Raw genomic sequence first — 14,290 nt, 5'->3', positions numbered from 1 at the left:
TTTATTTCCAGCGAATCCATAAAAGAATGAAATGATTAATACTTTGAGTAGTTCTTCAGGTTTGGCAGTGTTAGCAAAATACTCAAAAGACAGATTCTGTCAAGGGACAGGTGCTGCAATGAAAGAGGTGAAACTTTTTAGTAAAGAAAAGGTTTAACTTATCCCTATCTCATCAAACCAATGCTGCACTTAAAATGCATCTTGCTGCTTAACCCATAGTCACACTTTACAGCTATGTTGTCTGCTCTAGGCTTGCAATCTAGTAATTCCTCTTTGGAAAGTTGCCATACCGTTACTCATAAATTGTGAAACTCATCTGGCATTTCCACAGCTGCAGAGTGGTTTCAACATGGCATTTGCAATATCTGCAGAGTTACCAGCCCCTCTTTCAACTGAGGATTTGGGCAAGCTTAAGTAATGAAAGATTTAACATTACGAGATGTATTTAAATGCATATGTGACCAAATGCTCATTGGGCGCAGTTTTTGGTTACCCAGAGACATGATTTTGATGCTTTTTGATGTTATTTTGATAGTTGGAAGATTCTGCAATAGAACCATAGTGATCTGATTAGATGAGGAGATTATATTGATGTCCTGCTTAGCTGTCCTTCTGCAGGATAAATGTTCATTGACATTTGTTGAATAACAATATGGAGTACTTTTGGTGACCCGAGCAAGCTTCCCATCTGAACCTGATTTTTTTAGTAGCATGGCAGAACAATCCCAAAGGGCTGATGGATCTAATCCAATAAGAGATAGAATATGTTTAACCTACACAAAAATAAGCTCCTCCTTTAACCAAGTTTTCTTTTGCCTGGATGCTGCAGATTCACAATGAGTCCTTTGTTTACCTGTTGTTAATGTTATAAATGCAGGTCCCTTTAAGGGTCAACCAGAATATGTATCAAGTGTCCAAAGTTGATTGAAAGCATGTAATGTTCATTGCATGTAACATTTAAGATCTGGTTTTGTCGAGTGCTTGTAGCACTGTGGTAGTGTTCCTTTCAGTCAGGAGGCCCAGGTTCATAGCATCATAGAATCTCTACAGAGCTGAAAGAGGCCATTCAGCCCTTCCAGTCTGCACCAACCCTCCATCCACAACCAACTCCCAACTCTATTCCAGTAACCTCGCCTTCCCCATGGCTAATTCATTTAGTCTGCACATTCCCGGATACTGCAAGGCAATTTACTATGGCCAGTCCCTAGCTTGCACATCTTTGGATTGTGGGAGGAAACCAGAGCATCTGGAGGAAACCCACACAGACACGAGGAGAAAATGGGTTTCCACGTCACATCTAATGCAATGATATTTAATAACATCCTGAACAGGCTGATTAGCAAATGTCTATCCTTCCTTGGGTAAGGTGATCAAAATCATCAACAGTATTCTAGCTGTAGTCTTACCATGGCCTTAAAGATCTGTGTTCTTAGATCTCATATGGTATCGTGGTAGTGTCCATACCTGTGGGTCAGTATGGTTCATGTGTAGACTGAGCTTCCTGAGGAAGTGGTGGATGCAGGCACAGTTACAACATTCAAACAACATTTAGATAATAAATGAATATGAAAGGATTGGAGGGATACAGGCCAGGAGCAGGCAAGTGGAACTAGTTTAATTTGGGATTATGTTCGACATGGACTAGTTGGACCGAAGTGTCTGTTTCCATGCTGTATGACTCTATGACCATCTACTCCAGATGTGTGTCATGCCATGTCTGAACCTCTGAAAAGTTTCTTCAGAGATCACTGGGCTTCGTGGGGGCTCGAGTGCATTATCTCCTTAATGGGGAATGCTTGTTTGTTGCTGTTTGTTTTAACAGTTAGTGGGTTAATTTGGTGATAGTTTTCAGAAAAAAACACAATGAGCTGGTTTCTTCCCCAGAATGGTGTTGTCTTCTGAACAGGGAAAGATGGAAATTTTTGCTTGCACTAAACTGTAGATTTTCAATGAGACCCTTGTAAATCTCTGAAGTCTTTTACTGCCGAAGTCAACATATGGATATTGGTCTGGGAAACACCTGGTGCTGAATGATACTCAAAAATTCATTCACCATGGAATGTTCTAAGACTTTCTGACAATTTGATGAATCTTCACAAAAGTTGAAGGACCATCTGTGCCTAATTGTTTGGTTAGTTTTGCATTGAAGAAGAAAATTATCCAATAATTTGAATTACTTGAATTAAAAACAGATGGTGGCATTTTTAGTGAAAAACTAACTATCCTCAACAAGTCTGGAGATCAATGTAACTTACTGGGTAAAGGTTAATAATTACAAAATAAAGCCACATTGAAGATTTCTTAATTGACATAAACTGAACTCTAACATCTTCAAAGAGCTCATGTTTCCTTCCCTTTGGCATTCTCCATATGAACTCCAAAGAGGCACAATTTCTAAGGTGCAGTAGTTAGAATGAAAACGTTATGTTGTTTAGTATTAAAGTTGTTCAATGTACCCTTGCAGTATCTTTTTTTCTTGCTCCTGCCAAGTTAAGATTACAAAAAGTAAATTAAATGATTTGATCTACTTCCCCTCAGAAGCTTTCCATAACTTATCAAGAACTTCCTTTTCTGGAGATGAGAAGTTACAAGACCAATTACTTCCCACCTAGAGAATTTCTTCACATGTATTTACTCCTTGAAGTAAAATTGTGTTGCAGTATTTGGAGCAAAAGTAAAATGACATACCATTGAGTCATCATCTAGTTACCTTTAAAATCCAACGATAATGGGGTGACTCATGACTGATGTCAATAAATTAACAATATTTAAAAATAACAATATAGTTGTGCATTTCTGCTGCAGGTTTATTGTAAATCAATGTATTTTTAAGAATTCTATTGGAGAGAAGATTGATCTTCAGAAAAATTGACATTGAGGCGATTTTATTTGGCATTAGGTGGATTGGCCATGCTAAACTGCCCCGTAGTGTCCAGAGATGGGTAGATTAGGTATGTTAGCCATGAGAAATATAGATTAGGGGTATAGGCCTGGGTGGGATGCTCTTCAGAGGGTCGGTGTGGACTTGTTTCCACACTGGCCTGTTTCCACACTGTAGGTGATTCAATATGGTTCAATTGGCAAAGTGTTCTCATCCAAACAGTGAATGATTTTGTTTTTAAATGCCCATTAAAAATGCCACCCAATCTTGTCCCACTAATGTCACTATATTTCCAATGGTTAAGCTGAATCCTACTAATGGAGTTCAAATTGTCATTGGAGTAAAGGATAAAGGCTGAAATTACTTTGAACATCTGTAAACAGTTTATAACTGTAGACAGCACACATTTAAAAACCTGTGCTTCGAGATTTCTGGCCTTTAAAGAACATGAGTGAATAGTCTTCCTATTACAAAATTTGGTTCTTTTTCAGTCATTTCAGGTGCTCCTAGGTAGCACTGCACCTGTAAAATCTGTTTCAGTTTAATTGACCATTTCAGTATCATTGTTAAAGATAAGTAAACTTGAATCCAAAGATCTTGGGTAAATTTTTGAGAAAATTTGTTTTAAAAGAAAAGAAACGGAAATTTTACTTCAAACATCACCAAATTCAAGGAAATAAGCACAGGACTTAAAAAGAGTACAATTAAATTAAATGGGAAACCCACAATTTTATATAGTTTTCAGACAATGCTTTTCATGAATTGTGTCATTAAATTCTTAACTTTGATCTTGTCATCTTATATGTTAAAAATCAGCTCTATATGTTAAATATCAACTTTCTAAGGCACTCTTGTACTTCAGTGGTAATGTTCCTACCTCTGGACCAGGAGGTCTGCGTTCAAGTCCCACCTGCTCCAGAGACATGCAATAACATCTCTGAACAGGTTGATTTGAAAAAATAGGTTAAATTAAAAAAAAGTCAACATTCTCTGGAGATAGACAAATAGTCCGGCTTTACTTTGCTGTGGTTTTGATTAAAAATGAGACGCTGTTGTAATTTATGTTTTCTGCTGCCACTGGACTGTTATGGACGAAGAAGGAGGCTATTCAGCCTACTGTATCCATACTATTTCCATCACCTAGTGCTGATCATCAGCCTTTTCCCCACATCCCTGCGCAACATATCCATCCAGGTGCGTGTTGAGGCTATGTATGTGACTGGTTGTGATTTTACTTCTGGGAAAGAGTAAGCTGCAATATAAGCTGGGTAAACCTTTGATTGATGATTTGAATCTTCAGAGGTCAATGAAGTTACTCAATGTCAGCATCCAGTTACTCTTGCTCCCTAGGAATCAAAGGTTATACTTTTACATAGTACAAGTTATTTCATTTCCACCGCAATACCTTTTGTATGGGTGTGTCAGCCCACTACACTATATATTCATGGTGAGAACATACCACACACCAGCGTCCTTGACCAGGCCATCATCCCCAGGCATTGGCCACCCTTGATTGGCTACGCTGGGCTGAGCACATCATCTGTAAGACTGACACCAGACTCCCCAGGTAAGTGCTTTACTCCCAGCTTCAGGTGGACAGAGGAAGCGCTTCAGTGATACCCTCAAGGCCTCACTGGCAAAGTACGGCCTTCCCACAGACACCTGGGAGTCACCGGCCCAGAGACTGTCCAAAGTGGAGGAGGAGTGTCCGGGAAGGCATCGAGCATGTCGAGTCTTGCCTTCGGGAAAAAGCAGAAGCTGGGCAAAAACAATGAAAAGAGTGTGCTGCCATACCAGCGACCCCACCCACCCCTTCCCATGACCATCTTCTGCCCCAAGTGTAACAGAGCCTGTGGTAGCCACATTGGTCTGTACAGCCACCTACAAACTCTCCCTGAGAGTAAAGAGAGTCACCCTCATGGTCTGTGAGGGACCGTGCTGATGATGATGAAGTTTGCCACCACCATTCTCTTTAAGTGGAGGAAACTACAAAGCTTGCTTGGTCCAGAGTGGGAGAGCAAAGCCCCTTCCAGGTTACCTGTAATAATCTCCTGTGGCTAAAGCTTATTGCATGTTAAGAACTATTTAGGTTATATCGTTATGATAGCCATTGTTACAAGGAATCTGAGAAGGTCCAGATATTGGGCATTCTGCACTCCATTCCACATGACATCATTATAGTGATACCTAGTACAGTTCTCAGTATTAACTCTTTTAGACCTATTTAGAACACTTATTCTGTTTCTCCTAAAACAAAGGTCCAGGAATGTATGCACATTACATAATCATAACAAGGGGGCATAACTTTAAAGTGAAAGGAGGAGATTGGGGGAGGTGATGGTCTAGTAGTGTTATTGCTGGACTGTTAATTCAGAGACTCAAGTAATGTTCTGGAGATCCGTGTTCAAATTCCTGCCATTGCAGGTGGTGGAATTTGAATCCAATTTAAAAAAAAGACAACTGGAATTAAGAGTCTAATGATGGCGACAGATTGATTGTTGGGGAAAACCCATCTGGTTCACTAATCCCTATTTAGGGAAGGAAACTGCCCCACTTACCTGGTCTAGGGTACATGTGACTCCAGACCCACAGCAATGTGGTTGAATCTTAACTGGGGTAATTAGGGATGGACAATGAATGCTGGCCTAGCCAGGGACACCCACATCCTGTAAACAAATAAAATAAAAGATTTAATGGGGATTTGAAGAAATTATTTTTTACCTAGAGGGTGGTGGGGATCTGGAATACGCTGCCCTGGGGGTTGGGAAGGGGGAGGGCTGTTGGTGGATGTGGGAAACCTCAGAACTTTTAAAAAGTGAATGTGCACTTGAGATGTCAGAATGTATGAGGCTATGTGCCAAGTGCTGGAAAGTGGGACTAGTATAGATTTAGAGCAGTTTTTGATCAGTGAAGGTTCAATGGACAGAAGGACCGCTTCTGTACTGTATGATCCTGTGATCCTAGTCTTACATTCCTGTGTGAAATTTAACAATCTGATGTTGTCCCTAAGCCATTACCTTTTTCTCTAAGTCTTGCTATGTTTCCAGTTGTCTGAATGAAGAAAAATTTTCTATCTGAGCACTATTGGCTGTATTTGTACATGGTCTTAGTGGTTTGCACTCCCATTCAATGATATTCCTGCAAGCTATATGAAAGATTACCCAGTATATGGGGGCTCAGAATGAAATAGAAGCTAATTATTATTACGCTTCCACCAATATATTCATAAACACACCTGAGGAAATAAAACAAATGATATGTGGGTGAAGGGATATTTGGAGAAGAATGTTTGAAACACAAAATGCAATCAAATTGACAATAGTTTAATGAAAGAAGTATGGTTTACGTGAAACCAGCAAATGATGCTGGCTGCTTTGTCAGAAATACAAGATTACACTGACTTGTTCTGTGTTCGATCCATCATTTTTCATATTAAAGGGCCTGTTATACTTTGTTACATTCAGGGAAAATAAAACTTCTTCCTCTTTCGCCCTGTCATCTATTATTGACTTTCCAGCACAGAGAAGCTTGGATAATGGCACAGAATAAATGACATATGACTTGTGTTCATTGTTCAGTCATTAATCAATCTGCCTTTGTGAATGTACTTCTCCACGATTGAGTACAGGACTGCAGCCTTGTCTTAAAATTCTCTGTGAAGGCAGTGGGACAGAGCAATTTTCTTGAATAATGGTTTCTTTGACAACCTCTCATTGTAAGAAAATGGAGGACATTTTAACCATCTTCATAAATAATAGCACAGAACAGCTGGGCTGAATGGCCTGTTCCTGTGTTAGAAAGTCTATGCCATTCTACTTTGGTATCTTCAAATTTGGATACCACTCCCTCTATTGCAATAACCAGATCATTGAGGTATGTACTGAACAGACATGGCCATGAAATAAAAATCTTTGGGACAGCACCCACTCCCAGGCAGCCCACAAAATAGCCCCTAATTTCCACTGACAATTTCCTCCCTTGGCATATTTTAATCCAATTCAATACCTTTCCCATAATTTTAGAAACATAGATATGATATCAGAGGAAGTCATTTGGCCCATTGCTTGTTTGCTGGTTGAGAAAGAGTTATTCTAGTCTAAGAAACAAAAACAAAAATTACTGGAGAAACTCAGCAGACCTGGCATCATCTGTGGGGAGAAATGCAGAGTTAATGTTTTGGTAATGTTGCACAGAAAATGTTTTCTCAAGAGAGGTCGAATGACTGGTTAAGAGGAAGAAGGATGCTTATATAAGATTTAGGAAACAAGCAATGGAAAAGGCTTTAGAGGGATACAAGTTAGCCAGGAATGAGCTGAAGAAAGGGCTTAGGAGAGCTATAAAGGGGCATAAGAAAGCCTTGGCAGATAGGATCAAGGAAAACTCCAAAGCTTTTTACACGTACGTGAGGAATAAGAGAATCACCAGAGAAAGGGTAGGGCCCATCAAGGATTGTAAAGGGAATTTGTGCACGGAGCCTAAAGAGATAGGAGAGGTCCTTAATGAATACTTTTCTTAGGTATTCACAACTGAGAAGGACCTAGTGGTAGAGGAGGATAGTGTGAAACAGGCTGGTAGGCTTGAGGAGGTCAATGTTAGTAAGGAAGGTGTACTAGGAAGTTTGAGGAACTTGAAGATAGCTAAGTTCCCCAGGCCTGATGGGATTTATCCAAGGATTCTATGGGAAGCGAGGGAAGAGATCGTAGGGCCTTTGGCGATGATCTTTCATCCTCACTGTCCATGGGTATAGTGCCGGAAAATTGGAGAGAGGCAAACATCATTCCCTTGTTTAAGAAAGGGAATAGGGATAACCCCGGAAATTACAGGCCAGTTAGTCTTAGTTCAGTGGTGGGCAAATTATTGGAAAGGGCTCTGAGAGATAGGATTTATGATCACTTGGAGAGGCACAGTTTGATTCGTGATAATCAGCATGGATTTGTGAGGGGTAGATCATGCCTCACAAGCCTTATTGAATTCTTTGAAGAGGTGACCAAACATGTGGATGAAGGTAGAGCAGTGGATGTGGTATACATGGATTTAAGTAAGGTGTTTGATAAGGTTCCCCATGGTAGGCTCATGCAGAAAGTAAGGAGGCATGGGATAGGGGGTAATGTGGCAGATTGGATTCAGAATTGGCTGACCCTTAGAAGACAAAGGGTGGAAGTGGACAGAAAATATTCAACATGGTGCTCAGTTACGAGTGGTGTACCACAAGGATCTGTTCTGGGTCCTCTTCTATTTGTGAATTTTGTAAATGATTTTGGATGTAGGAGTGGAAGCGTGGATTAGTAAGTTTGCGGACAATACGAAGGTGGGTCACGTTGTGGACAGTGCGGAGGGCTGTTCTAGGTTACAAAGGGACATTGATAGGATGCAGAGCTGGGCTGAGAAGTGGCAGATGGAGTTTAACCCTGAAAAGTGTGAGGTGATTCATTTTGGAAGGACAAATTTGAAAGCACAGGGTTAATGAAAAGATCCTTGGCAGTGTGGAGGAGCAGAGAGTTCTTGGGGTTCGTGTCCACAGTTCCCTGAAAGCTGCCACCCAGGTGGATAGAGTTGTTAAGAAGGCGTATGGTGTGTTCGCTTTCATTAATAGAGGGATTGAGTTCAAGAGCCGAGAAGTTATGCTCCAGCTATACAAAAACCTGGTTCAGCCACATCTGGAGTATTGTGTCCAGTTCTGGTCACCTCGTTACAGGAAAGATGTATAAGCGTTGGAAAAGGTGCAGAGGAGATTTACCAGGATGTTGCCTGGAATAGAGGGAAGGTCTGATGAGGATAGGTTGAGAGAGCTAGGGCTTTTCTCTTTAGAATGACGAAGGATGACAGGTGACTTGATAAAGGTGTACAAAATGATCAGAGGTATAGATAGAGTGGACAGCCAGAGACTCTTTCCTAGGGTGGAGGTATCTATTACGAGGGGGCATAGTTTTAAAGTCAGTGGAGGTAGCTATAGGGGAGACATCAGAGGTACGTTCTCTCAAAGAGTGGTAGGGATGTAGAATGCATTGCCGGAGAGGGTAGTGGAGTTGGCCTCATTAGGGGCATTTAAGTGGCTATTAGATACACATATGGATAATAGTATTAGGTAGGGGTGGAGGTTAGATTGGCCTTAAGATTTAGAGTAAAAGTTCGGCAAACATCGTGGGCCGAAGAGCCTGTACTGTGCTGTACTGTTCTATGTTCTATGGGTCAAGTGATTTCTTCTTCAGAACCTGACCCGTCACTAGACTCAAAATGTTAACTCTGCTTTCTCTCCACAGATGCTGCTAGACCTGCTGAGCTTTTCCACTAATATCTGTTTTTGTTTCTGATTTCCATATCCGTAGTTCTTTAATTTTTTTTAATCTAGTCTCATGGCAGCTTCCAATTATTAGACTGTAGCTGTGTAGGTAACAGCACCATTAGGGCAAATCCAAACCTTTTTTCAAATATGACATTTTGTCCCCCTACCAATCTTTCAGGATGTGACATCCACAACATTACAAACATTACACCCTCATAAACATCTGGTTGAAACGAGTACAGCTCAACCCCCCTCTAATCCTTCCACTAATTATTTTAAACATAGGGCATTTTTGGGACAATCCTAGAGTTGTACGGCACAGAAACATATCCTTCGGTCCAACTCATCCATGGCAACCAGATATCATAATTTAATCTAGTCCCATTGGCCAGCATTTGGCCCATATGTCTTTAAACACTTCCTATTCATGTACCCATCCAGATGCCTTTTAAATGTTGTAATTGTACCAGCCTCCTCTGGCAGCTCGTTCTATACACACACCACTCCCTGCCTGAAAAAAATGCCCCTCAGCTCCCTTTTATATCTTTCCCTCACACCTTAAACCTATGACCTCTAGCTTTGGACCCCCCTACCCTGGGGAAAAGACCTTGACTATTCAGCCTATCCATGCCCCTCATGATTTTATAATACTATATAAGGTCACCCCTCAGCCTCAGATGCTCCAGGGAAAATAGCCCCAGCCTATTCAGTCTCTCCCTATAGTTGAAACCTCCAAGTCCAGCAACATCCTTGTAAATCTTTTCCGAACCATTTCAAGTTTCACAATATCTTTCGTGTAGCCGGGAGACCAAAACTGAACGCAGTGTTCCAAAAGTGGTCTAACCAACGTCCTGTACAACTGCAACACGACCTCCCAACTCCTATACTCAATGCATTGATCAGTAAGGTGCTTCTTTATCTCCAGTAATGTCCTGCATCACACCTTGTGAAAGATACTCTCAAAGTCCTGTCACTGCACGTCCCTCCATTGGCTCCTATTACCGCTTGGAAACTTAAACAAAATAGTTTCTATTGGGAAGAATTGCACGCTGCAGAACGAGCCACAACCAGAAGGTGGTGCTCAATCTGCATTATGTGAGCAAGATCTTTCCTCTTTGTACAAAGCCTGTTTAACAGCTCCCCACACATGGCAAGGACTAGTTAGGATCACACAGGATTTAGTGCTGCCTGATACCACAGTTAGGACCTTTCTGTAGTTGTTTGCTGAAGTTCTTGCAAGCATTTCACAATTGAATGCAACTTAATTTCCTGCAAACTGACAGCCTGTAGAACAGCAGTGAAATTAAATGGATTTTGCTGATGAATGATCATTAAGTCAATGCAAATAGTGTCGCTCAGCAAAATAAATAAAATAAATAAGCAGGGTGGTAAATAGTCAGCAAAAGAGCATTTGGTGCAATTAATTTGAGAAGACCAATCATCCAATAAAATAATAATCATCAAATAATGGAAATAAACTCAACATTAGATCAGCAAACCACTTTGGATGCAAGAAATCTGAAATAAAAACAGATAATCGGCAGGTTTGTGGATGGAGCTGTCATCAGAGCTATCTGTGTAAATACATGAGAAGATGAGAAGGTCCAAGGAGTCTGCTCCACCATTTAACCTGACCTTGAGCTTCAACTCCACCTTGCTGCCTGCTCCCTGTTTTCCTTAATTCCCCAAGAGACCAAAAATCAATCTATTCTTTTGTGCCAAGTCTCACAGCTGCAGTTCAACATCACTTTACAGTTATTCAAAAACCAGAGAGATCTCTCTTCCCAATCAAATCTGTAGATTTGACTTAACTGCTCCTTTCCCATTTTGGTCCTGTGAGCTATAAAGACTTTTGCTTGAAGATTTACACAACTGAGAGCTTAGAATTCCTCAGTCTTTTAATAATCTGCAGAATTCTAGCCAAACACTCTTGGTTTAGAAGTTTCATAAACTGTACTTTTTCACTGAGGTAATTTTCTTTTTAAATTGCTCTGAACAACCTTTTTTTCCTAGCAGAGATTATACTTGCATCTGACTTCAGTTGAGCTGCCCAAAAGCTTTCCAATCTCTGGATTTTTCTCAGTTTAAAAATCAATCCTCGGTTACTCTAAACTCAAAAACAAACTAATGTCTTTTAAAGTTTTCTTTCTCCTGTTAGAACAAATATTCTACTAATGCTCAAGGAGGCTTGCAGACCTGCTATCTGAAAGACAGTGGTTTAAAATCATAATTCCAGACAAGCGAAGCTATGAATTTTTAAAACCCATCACAAATATATACTGAAACCATATGCCACTACTCTGAAACTCAAACTTCAAAGAAAATGATATTACTATATATATATAAATCATGTACCTTAATGCCCTCCTGTAACTTCTCTCCTAATTCCTCTGCAATGCCAATATCCCACTTCACAACTTGGGTCACTATTACAGGAAAGATGCTATTTAATCACAGTTAATGTTATAACGCAAAAAAAATTGAAAATAGCTTAGTGCCTTTAAAAAGACCATAAAATGCAATACAAGAGACTAGCAGTAAATGCTGGTCAGCTAGTGGAGTCCGCGTCCTACAGGTGAATAAAAAAAATAGCCTGAGCGCAGGTCAAAAATGTCCTCTTGAGCATCTAACTTTGCAATGCTCTGCAATTAGTGGCTATCCCCAGTTTATGGTTGGGTCCATTTTTATAATATTTGGATCGCTTGATGTAATTTGTCTCCTGTTCTGGATGAGGAAGGGTTGCCTCAATCTATTAGTGTATAATGTTGAGCACCAGTAGGTTTCTTCAAAACTTCGTTATTTACACTATATTGCAATCTACACCTCAAGGTAAGTATATCTTCCTCTTGTCCATTCCTCCTCTCAGGCCTTTACACATTACAGCTGATTTCACTGTTACACCACTCTGCCTTCACCGCCCCCCCCAACTTTAAAATACTCTTTAAAACTCACAATTCTTAGCCACCTCCTACACCTTCATGTAGCTTGGCTTTTGTGAAGTGTCATAGGACATTTTACTATATTAAAGCTGCTGTGTTTATACCACATGTTGTGTTACCTCTCACAACACGCAATTTACACTTTTAAGAGAAATGCTATTAATGTCATCACTGTATCACAGCCTAGAGTCACAGAGTCATAGAGATGTACAGCACAGAAACAGACCCTTCGATCCAAATCATTCATGCCGACCAGATATCCTAAATTAATCTCATCCCAGTTGCTAGCATTTGGCCCAAATCCCTCTAAACCCTTCCAATTCATATACCCATCCAGATGCTTTTTAAATGTTGTACCAGCCTCTGTCACTTCCTCTGGCAGCTCATTCCATATATGCACCACCCTCGGTGTGAAAAAGTTGCCCCTTAGGTCTCTTTTAAATCTTTCCCTTCTCAATTTAAAGTATGCCTTCTACTTTTGGACTCCCTTACCCTGGGGAAAAGACATTGACTGTTTACCCTATCCATGCCCCTCATGATTTTATAAACTTCTATAAAGTCACCCCTCAGCCTCCGATGCTCCAGGAAGAGTAGCCCCGGCCTATTCAAGCTCACCCTATAGCTCTGACCCTCTGACCCTGGTAACATCTTTATAATTTTTTTCTGAACCTTTTCAAGCTTCACAATATCTTTCCTATAGCAGGGAAATCAGAATTGAATGCAGTATTCCAATAGGGCCTAACCAATATCCTGTACAGCCACAAGATGACCTCCCAACTTCTACACTCAATGCGCAGACGAATGAAGGCAAGCATTTGATATGATAGAATAAAGATCTCAGCCTTCATCTTACTGGGGACACCTACAGCATGACATGCTCAGGGAAAGGATGCTATAGTTTGTAATTGAATTTCTTTTTACTAGCTTAGATATGGTAGTGCCTATGATGGTAACATAAGAAGCTGTAATAAATGTTTTTTGAATCTTTCAATGTTACATCATGTTACATTGCTCATGAGCAATTCTTATCATAGAAAACCTACATGGAGGCTTGGCCCATCGAGTCCTCACCAACCCTCCAAAGAGCACCCTATCCACTTCCACTCTTGTATTTCCCATGGCTAATCCATCTAGCCTGTGCATTCCTGGTCACTATGGGCAATTTATCCTGACCAATCCATCTAGAAGGCACATCTTTGGACTGTAGGATGAAACCCACACAGACATGGGGAGAATATGCAAACTCCACACAGGCAGTCACCCAAGGTTGGAATCAAACCCAGATCCCTGGTGCTATGAGGAAGCAGTGCTAACCACTGAGCCACTGTGTTGTTACATGAGCTGGTATATGTATTGCCTCATCAGATATAAAAGCCCTGCTGAAGGTGAAAAACCCATCACTGTGTCAAGGGTTGACTCTGGGGGAAGATTAGATCAACGTGTACCTGGATTAAGATTCGGATTCACTCCTTAGCTACCGTGCTACTGTTTTGAATTGTTATATTTTATGTATTGCTGGGGCACAGTCCAGTAAAAGCATTGTTAAGGTGAGAGGTCAGCTGTTCTTCCTGCTCTCTGTGGATGCTTTGTGGATGAATTTTGAGCTCTTATGCAGATTACAGTTTCAAGTAGCTCAGGATATGACTGTGAGCAGAATTACTTCATTAGGTTTTAAATGCAATTTTGCTTAAAGAGCTTTAAGGGACATTTTTATGCATGTGTTCAGACAAGAGGAGATTATCTTCATGTGCGTGAATATTTCAAAACCTACTTTCTATTTTACACACAATCCATTTCTCAAGTGTTCATTTACTTTCTGTATTGAACCTGTTTTGTATTCTTTATGAGTAATTTCTTTGTTTTAAGGTATTGGATAATGATATTGGGGAGTTTCCAATTTGGATGTATGCGCCTATGTAAGCCTCACACACGCCCGGGCAAATAGCAGAAATAACTGCACAGAGGCTGGTATCCCTTCACCAAATCGCTCTTTATTTACCTGTGCACAGTACATGGAGTCTGACCAGCCAACACAGAGCTGGTCCCTAGAGTGAGGAGAATCCCTGAGACTCCTGTTTATATCTGTCAGCCAGAGATCCCTGATTAGCCGAGGTTAACAGCCCCAAGTGGGAACACATACTCATTGAGACCTACCCAGCCACCTCATTCCAATCACTAGTAGTAACT

Source organism: Rhincodon typus, chromosome 32 (assembly GCF_021869965.1).
Source record: "Rhincodon typus isolate 14 chromosome 32, sRhiTyp1.1, whole genome shotgun sequence".
NCBI classification, from domain to species: domain Eukaryota; kingdom Metazoa; phylum Chordata; class Chondrichthyes; order Orectolobiformes; family Rhincodontidae; genus Rhincodon; species Rhincodon typus.
This window is presented reverse-complemented; position numbering follows the sequence as displayed.